At 38.9% G+C, this 13,083-nt stretch overlaps 1 pseudogene across 1 annotated transcript; it reads right to left on the reverse strand.

Annotated features, from left to right (window-relative positions):
• Positions 1-1,293: 1,293 nt before the first annotated feature.
• LOC308614929 (protein lin-28 homolog A-like) lies at positions 1,294-1,911 on the reverse strand (annotated as a pseudogene). Its single transcript has one exon. The product of its transcript is annotated as a protein lin-28 homolog A-like (transcript).
• Positions 1,912-13,083: the final 11,172 nt, after the last annotated feature.

Genomic DNA, 13,083 nt, shown 5'->3' on the forward strand with positions numbered 1-13,083 from the left:
TCACATTTTTTACAAAAACGCACACAGTACACCCTATTGTGCATGGTAGGCCTAGCCCAATCCAGTGAAGGATGGATCTGGTATGTAAAGCAAGTCAGTGCCCTGGAATTAGAGGTCTGGAACAGGAATCCTTTATCACACATACAGATGACCTCTGCCTAATCTTGGCTTCCCCTCTCTGCACCTTTTACCTGGACCAGCCTCTCCTAACCTCTCTGCACCACTTTTTCCTATTCAGACCAATTTCCAGTCTTTCAGTAGAAGGAGACCAAGTCATGGGGCAACCCAGTTAAAACCTAGTCTCCCGTGAAACATTGAAGATGGAGGGGTTTCAAAAGGACACTATGGCAGAAAAGCCAGCTCTAATTGACAAAAATGAGGTAGTTCAATAGGTTATACACTCCAAAGAGTTGTTCTCTCTGGTGATACAGCAACAAAAAGTATTCCTGCTGTGCAGACCTGGAGCTGCTGCTGACTTATCCCTGAGATTGCTCACATACCTGAGAACACAGTGCAGGAATGAGGGCCTTAGATTAAAATACACAAAAATACAAAATCAGAATATTTAGATTATGAAAAAAAGAGTTAAAATGCACAAGATACGTCATTTACACAGAGCTAGTGCTGTTGACATCCTGGAGAAAGTGGGACCCAAGGTACAGTTATCCAAAGGAGCAAATAAATAAAATTGTATTGGCCCAGAATGGGGTGGGAATGAACTGAGAAGCAGCAGGTCTACAGCTGTGCCCATAACCACCCCTTTTGCCTATCATCACAACCCACTGCTTGGGACAGTTCTCAGCACTCCATCCCAAGAGGGGGCTATGAGGAGACAAGATGTGGAAAACCCTGCCTTACCCCTGAGATATTTCCTCCCACAGATGGTGGTGGCTGGTGGGTTTAGGTCTATCAATCTGGTCTCATGCTTAATCTTTTCACTCTGGCATGGGAAATATTATTCCATATCCTTATTTAAGAGTAAAACAACTTTCCTATCCAGGCCACTTTCAAAAGCTGGAGATTCTGGGGGTGGAGACTCAGATAAAGCATGCAGGGAGGGTTACCCCCCAAAGCCCTCACGTGCATTTGGATAGAGCATGACTGGAGTTCCTTTGCCTCACCCCTTCTCCCAAACCAAGGGGGAAGAGGGAGTGATGCTACGAACCGGCTTGAGATATATGGCAGTGCCAGCTGCCCCCTACCCACCCTGTCCCCACTTTCTCCACTCTACCGATTGATGCCCGTTCCTCAAAACTTTCTGATCACAAAAGGATAATCCCTACCTGCTATGGCTCAATTCTGGGCCTCTGGGAGCATGGCAGGGCTATGGATCTCTTCTTCCTCCTCCTGAAAGTAGGCTGGCTTTCCCTGTGAGCTGGGAGCTTGCTGGGCCTTCAGTGGACACAAGGTACCATATGGTTGATGCTCTGGCAGAAGTGGCACTTGGGCTGGCGTGGCCATTTGCATTCTTTGGCATGATGGTCTAGACCTCCACAGTTGTAGCTGATCTGTAGTTGTAGTTGATCTGTGTTTCTAAATGTTCTTCCCTTTGGGCCACCTCTTGCTCCCAATACAGGACACCTCACCAGGGCCGGTGACTTGGATAGATTCCAGGCTCTTGGCAGACTTCTTAAAGGTGAACTCCACGGCCTCACCCTCCTTCAGGCTCCGGAAGCCCTCCATGTGCAGCTTACTCTGGTACATAAAGAAATCCACCGGGGGGTTGAGTGCAACCCTGGAGCGGGTGGTCATGGCTAGGAAGCCGAATCCCATGCACATGTTGAACCACTTACATATGCCAGCACCATGCAGCAGCTTCGGCTCCTCATTGGCCCTGGCTGCGGACTCTGGCGCCTCCTCTGGCCCCTTAGCGCAACCGCCTGCAAACTGCTGGTTTGACACGGAGCCCATGGTAGTTGGCAGAGCCCAAGGCCACGGGCCTCTGGTCAGGCAGCTACTGGCCCAGAGAAGTCCAGAGGCAAAGGGGTGGCTCAGAGAATAGGCTTCTTCGCCAGCACAATAGCGGTGGGAAAGCCCACCGCTGTTTTTGGCTTGCTTTCTTTTTCTTGACTGTGGCAGTGCTTCTTCTCTTTATTATTTATTTGACAGTTGTTTAAGGCCTTGTATTTTCATCATCTTTTCATAAATATACTTTAAAAAACTTTAAATAGAACTGCAAGCATCTTGGGGTAAGACTGTGATTGAACTGTTTTTCTGCTCTGTCCACAACAAGTACAACATAGATATGCAACATTTTTGATTGGTTTATTTCCTTTTCAATGATAGTAAGATTATGGAAATCATTTTTGGGTACCTTGAAATTTCTCAACTTGTGTTTTTAAAAATGTGTCCAGTTGGTAAGGGAGACAGTGACCACCTTCACTCTTGTTCTAAAAAATACACAAAATAAAACAAAAAAACTGGCATTCTTTCTAAAGAGCATCTTTGGCTATTCTCCAAGCCAGAACAGACTACTATTTAAAAGGTAATTGTTCATTATATAGGATTAACCATACGAAATTGCCAATAATCCATTGGTTTGGATTCACAGAAAAATAGACAAGATGAAAAGGCAGAGGGCTATGTACCAGATGAGGGAACAAGTTAAAACCCCAGAAAAGCAACTAAATGAAGTGGAGATAGGCAACATTCCAGAAAAAGAATTCAGAATAATGATACTGAAGATGATCCAGGACCTCGGAAAAGGAAAGGAGGCAAAGATTGAGAGGATGCAAGAAATGTTTAACAAAGACTTAGAAGAATTAAAGAACAAACAAACAGAGATGAACAATACAATAACTGAAATGAAAACTACACTAGAAGGAATCAATAGCAGAATAACTGAGGCAGAAGAACGGATAAGTGACCTGGAAGACAGAATGGTGGAATTCATTGCTGTGGAACAGAATAACGGAAAAAGAATGAAAAGAAATGAAGACAGCCTAAGAGACCTCTGGGACAACATTAAATGCAACAATATTTGCATTATAGGGGTCCCAGAAGGGGAAGAGAGAGAGAAAGGACAAGAGAAAATATTTGAAGAGATTATCATCGAAAACTTCACTAACATGGGAAAGGAAATAGCCACCCAAGTCCAGGAAGTGCAGAGTGTCCCATACAGGATAAACCCAAGGAGAAACAGGCCAAGACACATAGTAATCAAATTGGCAAAACTTAAAGACAAAGAAAAATTATTGAAAGCAGCAAAGGAAAAATGACAGATAATATACAGGGGAACTCCCATAAGGGTGACAGCTGATTTCTCAGCAGAAACTCTACAAGCCAGAAGGGAGTGGCATGATATATTTAAAGTGATGAAAGGGAAGAAACTACAACCACGATTACTCTACCAGGCAAGGATCTCATTCAGATTCAACAGAGAAATCAAAAGCAGACAAGTAAAAGCTAAGAGAATTCAGCACCACAAAACCAGCTTTACAATAAATGCTAAAGGAACTTCTCTAAGTGGGAAACAGAAGAGAAGAAAAAGACCTACAAAAACAAACCCAAAACAATTAAGAAAATGGTCATAGAAACATACATATCGATAATCACCTTAAATGTGAATGAATTAAATGCTCCAACCAAAAGACACAGGTTTGAAGAATGGATAAAAAACCAAGACCCATATATATGCTGTCTACAAGAGACCCACTTCAGACCTAGGGACACACACAGACTGAAAGTGAGGGGATGGAAAAAAGATATTCCATGCAAATGGAAATGAAAAGAAAGCTGCAGTAGCAATACTCATATCAGATAAAATAGACCTTAAAATAAAGAATGTTACAAGAGACAAGGAAGGACACTACATAATAATCAAGGGGTCAATCCAAGAAGAGGATATAACGATTATAAATATATATGCACCCAACATAGGAGCACCTCAATACATAAGGCAACTGCTAACAGCTATAGAAGAGGAAATCGACAGTAACACAATAATAGTGGGGGACTTTAACACCTCACTTACACCAATGGACAGATCATCCAAAATGAAAACAAATAAGGAAACACAAGGTTTAAATGACACAATAGACCAGATAGATTTAATTGATATTTATAGGACATTCCATCCAAAATCAGCAGACCACACTTTCTTCTCAAATGTGCATGGAATATTCTCCAGGATAGATCACATCTTGGGTCACAAATCAAGCCTCAGTAAATTTAGAGAAAATTGAAATCATATCAAGCATCTTTTCTGACCACAATGCTATGAGATTAGAAATGAATTACAGTGGAAAAAACGTAAAAAGCACAAACACATGGAAGTTAAACAATACATAACTAAATAACCAAGAGATCACTGAAGAAATCATAGAGGAAATCAAAAAATACCTAGAGACAAATGAAAATGAAAACATGATCATCCAAAGCCTATGGGATGCAGCAAAAGCAGTTCTAAGAGGGAAGTTTATAGCTATACAAGCCTACCTCAAGAAACAAGAAAAATCTCAAATAAACAATCTAAACTTACACCTAAAGGAACGAGAGAAAGAAGAACAAAGAAAATGCAAATTTAGCAGAAGGAAAGAAATCAAAAAGATCAGAGCAGAAATAAATGAAATAGAAACAATAGCAAAGATCAATAAAACTAAAACCTGGTTCTTTAAAAAGATAAACAAAATTGATAAACCATTAGCCAGACTCATCAAGAAAAAGAAGGAGAGGACTCAAATCAATAAAATTAGAAATGAAAAAGGAGAAGTTACAACAGACACTGCAGAAAAACAAAGCATCCTAAGAGACTACTGCAAGCAACTCTATGCCAATAAAATAGACAACCTGGAAGAAATGGACAAATTCTTAGAAAGGTATAAACTTCCAAGACTGAACCAGGAAGAAATAGGAAATATGAAGAGACAAATCACAAGTAATGAAATTGAATCTGTGATTAAAAATCTTCCAACAAACAAAAGTCCAGGACCAGATGGCTTCACAGGTGAATTCTATCAAACATTTAGGGAAGAGCTAACGCCTATCCTTCTGAAACTCTTCCAAAATATTGCGGAGGAAGGAACACTCGCAAACTCATCCTATGAGGCCACCATCACCCTGATACCAAAACCAGACAAAGATACTACAAAAAAAGAAAATTACAGACCAATAACACTGATGAATATAGATGCAAAAATCCTCAACAAAATACAAGCAAGCAGAATCCAACAACACATTAAAAGGATCATACACCATGATCAAGTGAGATTTATCCCAGGGATGCAAGGATTCTTCAATGTAAACAAATCAATCAATGTGATACACCATATTAACAAATTGAAGAATAAAAACCATATGATCATCTCAATAGATGCAGAAAAAGCTTTTGACAAAATTCAACATCCATTTATGATAAAAACTCTCCAGAGAGTGGGCATAGAGGGAACCTACCTCAATATAATACAGGCCATGTACGACAAACCCACAGCAAACATCATTCACAATGGAGAAAAACTGAAAATATTTCCTCTAAGATCAGGAACAAGACAAGGATGTCCACTCTCACCACTATTATTCAGCAGAGTTTTGGAAGTCCTAGCCATGGCAATCAGAGAAGAAAAAGAAATAAAAGGAATACAAATTGGAAAAGAAGAAGTAAAACTATCACTGTTTGCAGATGACATGGTACTATACATAGAGAATCCTAAAGATGCCACCAGAAATCTACTAGAGCTAATCAATGAATTTTGTAAGGTTGCAGTATACAAAATTAATGCGCAGAAATCTCTTGCATTCCTATACACTAATGATGGAAAATCTGAAAGAGAAATTAAGGAAACACTCACATTTACCATTGCAACAAAAAGAATTAAATACTTAGGAATAAACCTGCCTAAGGAGACAAAAGACCTTTATGCTGAAAACTATAAGACACTGATGAAAGAAATTAAAGATGATATCAACAGATGGAGAAATATATCATATACTTGGATTGGATGAATCAATATTGTGCAAATGAGTATACTACGCAAAGCAATCTACAAATTCAATGCAATCCCTATCAAATTACCAATGGCATTTTTTACGGAACTAGAACAAAAAATCTTAAAATTTCTATGGAGACACAAAAGACCCCGAATAGCCAAAGCAGTCTTGAGAGAAAAAAACGGAGCTGGAGGAATAACACTTCCTGGCTTCAGACTATACTACAAAGCTACAGTAATCTAGACAATATGGTACTGGCACAGAAACAGAAACATAGATCAATGGAACAAGATAGAAAGCCCAGAGATAAACCCACGCACCTATGGTCAACTAATCTTTGACAAAGCAGGCAAGGATATACAATGGAGAAAAGACAGTCTCTTCAATAAGTGGTGCTGGGGAAACTGGACAGCTACATGTAAAAGAATGAAACTAGAACACTCCCTAACACCATGCACAAAAATAAACTCAAAATGGATTAGAGACCTAAATATAAGACTGGACACTATAAAACTCTTAGAGGAAAACATAGGAAGAACACTCTTTGACATAAATCACAGCAAGATCTTTTTTGATCCACCTCCTAGAGTAATGGAAATAAAAACAAAAATAAACAATTGGGACCTAATGAAACTTCAAAACTTTTGCAAAGCAAATGAAACCATAAACAAGATGAAAAGACAACCCTCAGAATGGGAGAAATTATTTGCCAATGAATCAACGGACAAAGGATCAATCTCCAAAATATATAAACAGCTCATGCAGCTCAATATTAAACAACCAAACAACCCAATCCAAAAATGGGCCAAAGACCTAAATAGACATTTCTCCAAAGAAGACATACAGATGGCCAAGAAGCACATGAAAAGCTGCTCAATATCACTAATTATTAGAGAAATGCAAATCAAAACTACAGTGAGGTATCACCTCACACCAGTTAGAACGGGCATCATCAGAAAATCTACAAACAACAAATGCTGGAGAGGGTGTGGAGAAAAGGGAACCCTCTTGCACTGTTGGTGGGAATGTAAATTGATACAGCCACTATGGAGAAGAGTATGGAGGTTCCTTAGAAAACTAAAAGTAGAATTACCATATGATCCAGCAATCCCACTACTGGGCATATATCCAGAGAAAACCATAATTCAAAAAGACACATGCACCCCAATGTTCATTGCAGCACAATTTCAATAGCCAGGTCATGGAAGCAACCTAAATGCCCATCAACAGATGAATGGATAAAGAAGATGTGGTACATATATACAATGGAATATTACTCAGCCATAAAAGGAATGAAATTGGGTCATTTGTTGAGACGTGGATGGATGTAGAGACTGTCATACAGAGTGAAATAAGTCAGAAAGAGAAAAACAAATATCGTATATTAATGCATGTATGTGGAACCTAGAAAAATGGTACAGATGAACCGGTTTACAGGGCAGAAGTTGAGACACAGATGTAGAGAAAAAACTATGGACACCAAAGTGTGTCCAAAGCCATGGCAGGGGTGGTGGTGTGGTGGTGTGATGAATTGGGCAATTGAGATTGACATATATACACTGATGTGTATAAAATTGATGACTAATAAGAACCTGCTGTATAAAAAGAAATGTGCCTTCTTGATAAAATGTTTAAAATAAGAAAAGAATAAAAATAAAAATCACACACACACGAAAATAATAATCCTCTTTTTTTTATTTACTACAATGGAAATTCCATATATTTCAAGCCAGTTCTTCTTCCTCTTACTGTGAGCACTCAGATTCACCCACCACATTAACAGGAGAGCTTAATAGAAAGCATGCTGTTAAAATATGAGTTTTTCTAACATCAAGAGAAACAAAAAATTACACTTGCTTCTAGGATATAGATGCTTTGCTTTTTAAAGTGTTACTGAGCTCAGGTTCGGCTACTCACAGCTCAAAAGCCATTAATTGAGAGGCAAGTGTCGGTAGAAAGGAAAGGTGCTTTATTCAGAAAAGTCAGCAATCTGGGGGGAAGGTGGACTCGTGCTCTGAGACCAACTCTGAAGATTCTGCTCAGCCATGACAATTTTTAAAGGGAGAAAGGGGAAACAATTTCAGTTAATCATTAAGGTAGGAAGTCAGATTCTTCATCATTTTTCCATTCCATGCAGACCTGCTGCCTTCTCCTGATCTTCCTTTGGATGCTATCTTGATTGCATGGTTCTGCTGCACATTTACTAAGGGGGAAGCTGGGGGTAGAGAGTTAGTCATTCTTTAACTACTTAATTCTCCATTCTTACTCCTTTTAATCCAGGAAAGGAATCAACAGGTTAGGCAAGGCATTGTGTACATTCAGTGGAGCAGAAGCCAGGAATTAGGTTAAATGTTACCTAATGATCTCATTTTTATGATTAAGGTTTATGGAAAACAGGATGAACAAACAGAAAAAGGGACAAAGGAGCTGCTTATAAAAGTAACAGTGCAAAGATGACAGTCTAGTAGGTAATATTTATTCTAGAAGGGCTGTGGGGTTGGAAAAGAGCAGTCAGATTATTTGCTTAACAAATCTATTCTGGGTTTGTAAGAGCAGAGTTAAAATGTGATTGACGGCTTCAACTTTATTTAAATTGATGAGAATTCCCAAATTATTAAGGGCAGTAAATATTCCTTTACACATATAAAAAGAATTTGTGGATTCATCTCTAAAATGTGAACTCTTCTAAAATACGTTGCATTTCAAAGTATGTTAAAAAACCCAGTCATCATTTAGGAGAATTAGCAAATGATTGAAGAGATTGCTGAATCAGTAGAAAAAAATGTGACTTTATAGTGATGCTGTCTGGATTTTGAAGGAATAAAGCTGGCAGGAAAATAACTCTTGGGAAAGCACAGGGTAAGCAGAAGCCTGTTCAAGTTCGTGGAGCTTAGAGCTTGGTCAAGTGTTGTGATTCATTTAAAGAAAAAAGAATACAAAATTGTGACTATAATATTTTTATGAAAGTATTATTGGTAATGTCATATAAATTTTTGATATTGCTGTCAAATTAAGGAGACTGCTGTTTCAGTTCTCCTGTGTCTGAATTATAAAATTTCAAGGTGTTTCAATTATTCCCTAGACCAATGATCAGTTTGTTATCATGTCTCACTGAAGCAGCATCTTCAAAGGCCTTTCTGTCTTTGCAATCTTTGTTGAAAAAAGTATTTTGTGTCAAATCAGTGAGGAATTTATTTTTCCAATGAACTCATATGGTTTACTCCTTTTCATCAACTGGATTATCCAATAATCCAAGAGTTTATCACTCTTTTTTGAAATGTTCTGTTAACGAATTATTGCTTTGGTATGATTTATGTGCTGTTTCATATGATGTGTCGAAAGTTCATCAAACATCCCACAATGTGATCTATTGTATTGGAATGCACAAAACACACAACTTCACACACAGGTATCTATTCACGGCTTGTAGCATGGCTATGAGTTTCTGTTTGACAATCACAGGAATTCTTCTAAGTTCTATTACTTCTGATTCCTATCCAGAAAAGTATTTGGGGGTGTTTGAATGTTGTCCAAATATATACATCAAGCATATTCCTAAGGGGAGACCTATGGTAATCACATCTTCTACCTAAAATTTTACGCATCTGGTAATTGGAAGAATTTTCCACAGACTGGCTTCTGGCTCTGTCCATGTCACATATGATTGTCTAAGACATTTCACGGGCCACTCCCAGGAATGTGAAAGGGACCAGTGCAAAGGGAGGTTCCTGAAGCTTAAGCCTCATTCACTTCTTGGAAATTCACCTCTGGCTATAAACAGGACTCAAGTCTCTGTCACTTTCCTCCCTCTGTCCCAGCAACAGAGCCCTAGTTGCAGCCTTCATTGGGTCACTCCAGAATTACTGAGAAAGCTGCCTAGCTGGATTCTCTGTACCTTGGGTTTGCTTCTTGTCTATTATGATTATGTTAGTCCACCACTTAAAACCTTTCCATGGTTATTAATCATGTAAGATCAAATGGTTTAGCTATTCAGAAAGGTCATTAACATGCTGACACACAGCCTCATTTCTCTATGATTTGGATTCTTTGTAGTTTCTCTTAATGTGCCCTAAGTTTGAAAACTCCTTTCCTTTATGTGTGCTGGTATATTTCTGCTAAAATGTCCTCTTCTCCCCACTTTGTGCCCCTTGCCTAAGGATTATCTACTTCTCTGCCAACACTCAGCTTGAATCTCACTTTATTAGGACATTTTCCTGTAACCAAGCTCTGTCCCCTTCCTCTCCCCCCAACTCACACCCCCACTGGACAATTCCCTCCATCCTGCCACCACTTACCTTGTACACATCCTTGTAATTCACTTTCCACCCTATAGTATGATTAGTTAATGCTAATTGTTGCTCTGTGTCTACTCCCCAAAACTTTAGTTTTGAGAAAGGGAAAAAATAGCCCCAGATGTCCAGGCAGCTGGCCATGTTATTCTCCTGGTGGACTTAAGCAATCTTATAGAACACCAGCCTCAGACAAGGTCCCTCTGAGGCCACTTCACCATCATGTGAAATACAGACAAAAAAATGTCCCTGCGCCATGCACAAAATAACAAACACCCCCTCTTTTGGCTGAAATGAGTGGCTTCAATTTCTTGATCAATTACAACATTTATCCTCTTCTAGTCTGGGCTGCCTTCCCCTGGATAAGATGAATTGGGATACCCAGTTAGAGAACTGCCTCCGCTTTCTGGCATCCCAAACAGGACAAACTCCTGCTTCCTCTGACCCTCTCTTGACTCACCCAGCCAGAATCCAAATCATACACGGAGTTCTTTCCAGCAGCCTCTCATGGAGATGCCATGATTCCCTATAGTGCATGTTCTCTCTCACCTCAAGGAATAATCAAACCAACTTGTCCAACTACAGGGATGTTGCTGCTGGTCTTTGGTGGAGGGCGCTGACAGAAATAGAAGTTCTGGGAGCTTCTTGCCTTGCCTGGCAGACTTGGCCCAGTGATGATGCCCACATCTGAGGAGGCCCTGTGCCTCCACCTACACCAGGTGCCACCTGCCCTGGCAGGAAGGTAAGTTCATGCTGAGTTAAACTTCTCTCTTTCCTTGAAGCCTTTTGGCATTGGGTTTATTATGTTTTCTTAGGAATCAGGTCCCTTGGGATTTTGTTATTAGGCCAGGTTTGCATTGTTCTTTGGCAAGACTGTTTTTTTAGGTCCTAACACCTGCTAGTCTAATGGCCTGTCTGCTTTTTGAATTTAGTTTTGTCTGCTTGAAACCAGGATATTTTGTCTGGCCCCAGTAGGTGATGTGTGGTCTTTGTCAAGTTCCAGAGATACAGAAATACACAAGAGCTGTCCTTACAGACTCTTGGCAGTTTTTGTGGGGTCTTTTCAGTATAAACCATACCTCCTCCAGGCTGACCTCTTGCCTTTCTTATGCTTTACCTTTAGGAGTCCAATTCTTGTGCATATCTTTCTAACTGGCACAATTGCACAAAAACAATTTGAAACCACAGAGGCCACTTTAGAGAATGTTTAATATGGATGAAATTGTTCATTTGAGCTGTGCTTTAGAACAAAAGGAAACAAAATTCCAACTGTTCAATAGTCTGCTTTCTTTAATTGATCCAAGGAGGCAATTTAGGCCCAAAATTTTCCTTAAATATTCTTTAGCTAAAGCTAATGAAAAATGTGAGAAACAATCTCTCTAAGCAGCATCTTTAAACAGTGTTCAGGATTAACTACTGCTGACATTTCCAAAGACCTTCCCACCTTTTCTTGATCTTTTGAAGCCAAAAAATGCAGATCTGATCATAAAGAAAAATTGGCTGACACATCATCCCGTTGCATGAACTTCAACATTTGGCTGGACATTTTCTAGAGACTTTAGGAACCAAGAATTAAAAAAGGCCTCATGAGGGAATTGCCTTATTTGTCTGAAAGAGAGACCATCTTATTTAAGTGAGAGGATCCCCCCTTCATTTTCTTTCTTGGGGACTAAATGTGGGCTTTTTGGTCAGATGACTTGCTAAAATTCTCAGAGACCCACATTATGTCAAAACCAGTTTCATGACACTCTCTTTCATGTGTGTATATGTCAAAATCTTTTAAAAAATACTTCTAAATTTTCTTCCCTGTCCTTACAGAAGATAATTAGCTCTTTGTTTAAAGACTGCTTCCTCACATCTTTTTTGTTTCCCCTTTCTTGAGAAACTTTATAGATTAACTGATAAAAATAATCCTTCAGTTGTTATGTGCATATTCTAGGAATATTTAGTTCAGATGAACACTCAAAATTGTCTAAAAAAGAAAGAAAAAAGTTATCAAGCTACATTTCTCTTTGTAGACACTGAAAAGTATATTTACATAAAAGCCTTTGTGACTACAACTACAAGATAATAAGAAAAGACTTCAACATCAAAATAGAAGAAAACCTTGACATGATTCAGGGTCTTTAACAATTAGTTCACTAAAAAAAAACAGGAAAAAAAGCTAGTATAATATTTTGAATTGTTTAAGACCAAGGTTCAATTACTTGTGATTCAAACTATCTACATTGCTTTAGAAAGTTTCCATTATTTTCATAATATTTTAATTAAAAAAATTTATTGATGTATAGTTGATTTACATTGTTCTGTTAGTTTCAGGTGTACAACAAAGTGATTCAGTATATATATATATATATATATATATATATATATATATATATATTCTTTTCCACTATAGTTTATTACAAGATACTACATATAGTTCCCTGTGCTATACAGTAGGACCTTGTTGTTTATCTATTTTATATATAGTAGTTTGTGTCTGCTAATCCCAAACTCCTAATTTATCCCTCCCCCCTTTCCTCTTTGGTAACCATAAGTTTGTTTTCTATGTTTGTGAGTCTGTTTCTGTTTTGTAAATAAGTTCATTTGGGGGCTTCCCTGGTGGCGCAGTGGTTGAGAATCTGTCTGCCGATGCAGGAGACACGGGTTCGTGCCCTGGTCCGGGAAGATCCCACATACCGCAGAGCGGCTAGGCCCGTGAGCCATGGCCGCTGAGCCTGTGCGTCCGGAGCCTGTTGCTCTGCAACGGGAGAGGCCACAACAGTGAGAGGCCCGCATACCACAAATAAATAAATAAATAAATAAATAAGTTCATTTGTATTTTAGATTCCACATATAAGTGATAACAAATGATATTTGTCTTTCT

The sequence above is a fragment of the Mesoplodon bidens genome (assembly GCF_964165515.1).
Source record: "Mesoplodon bidens genome assembly, chromosome: 3".
In the NCBI taxonomy this organism is placed as follows: Eukaryota; Metazoa; Chordata; class Mammalia; order Artiodactyla; family Ziphiidae; genus Mesoplodon; species Mesoplodon bidens.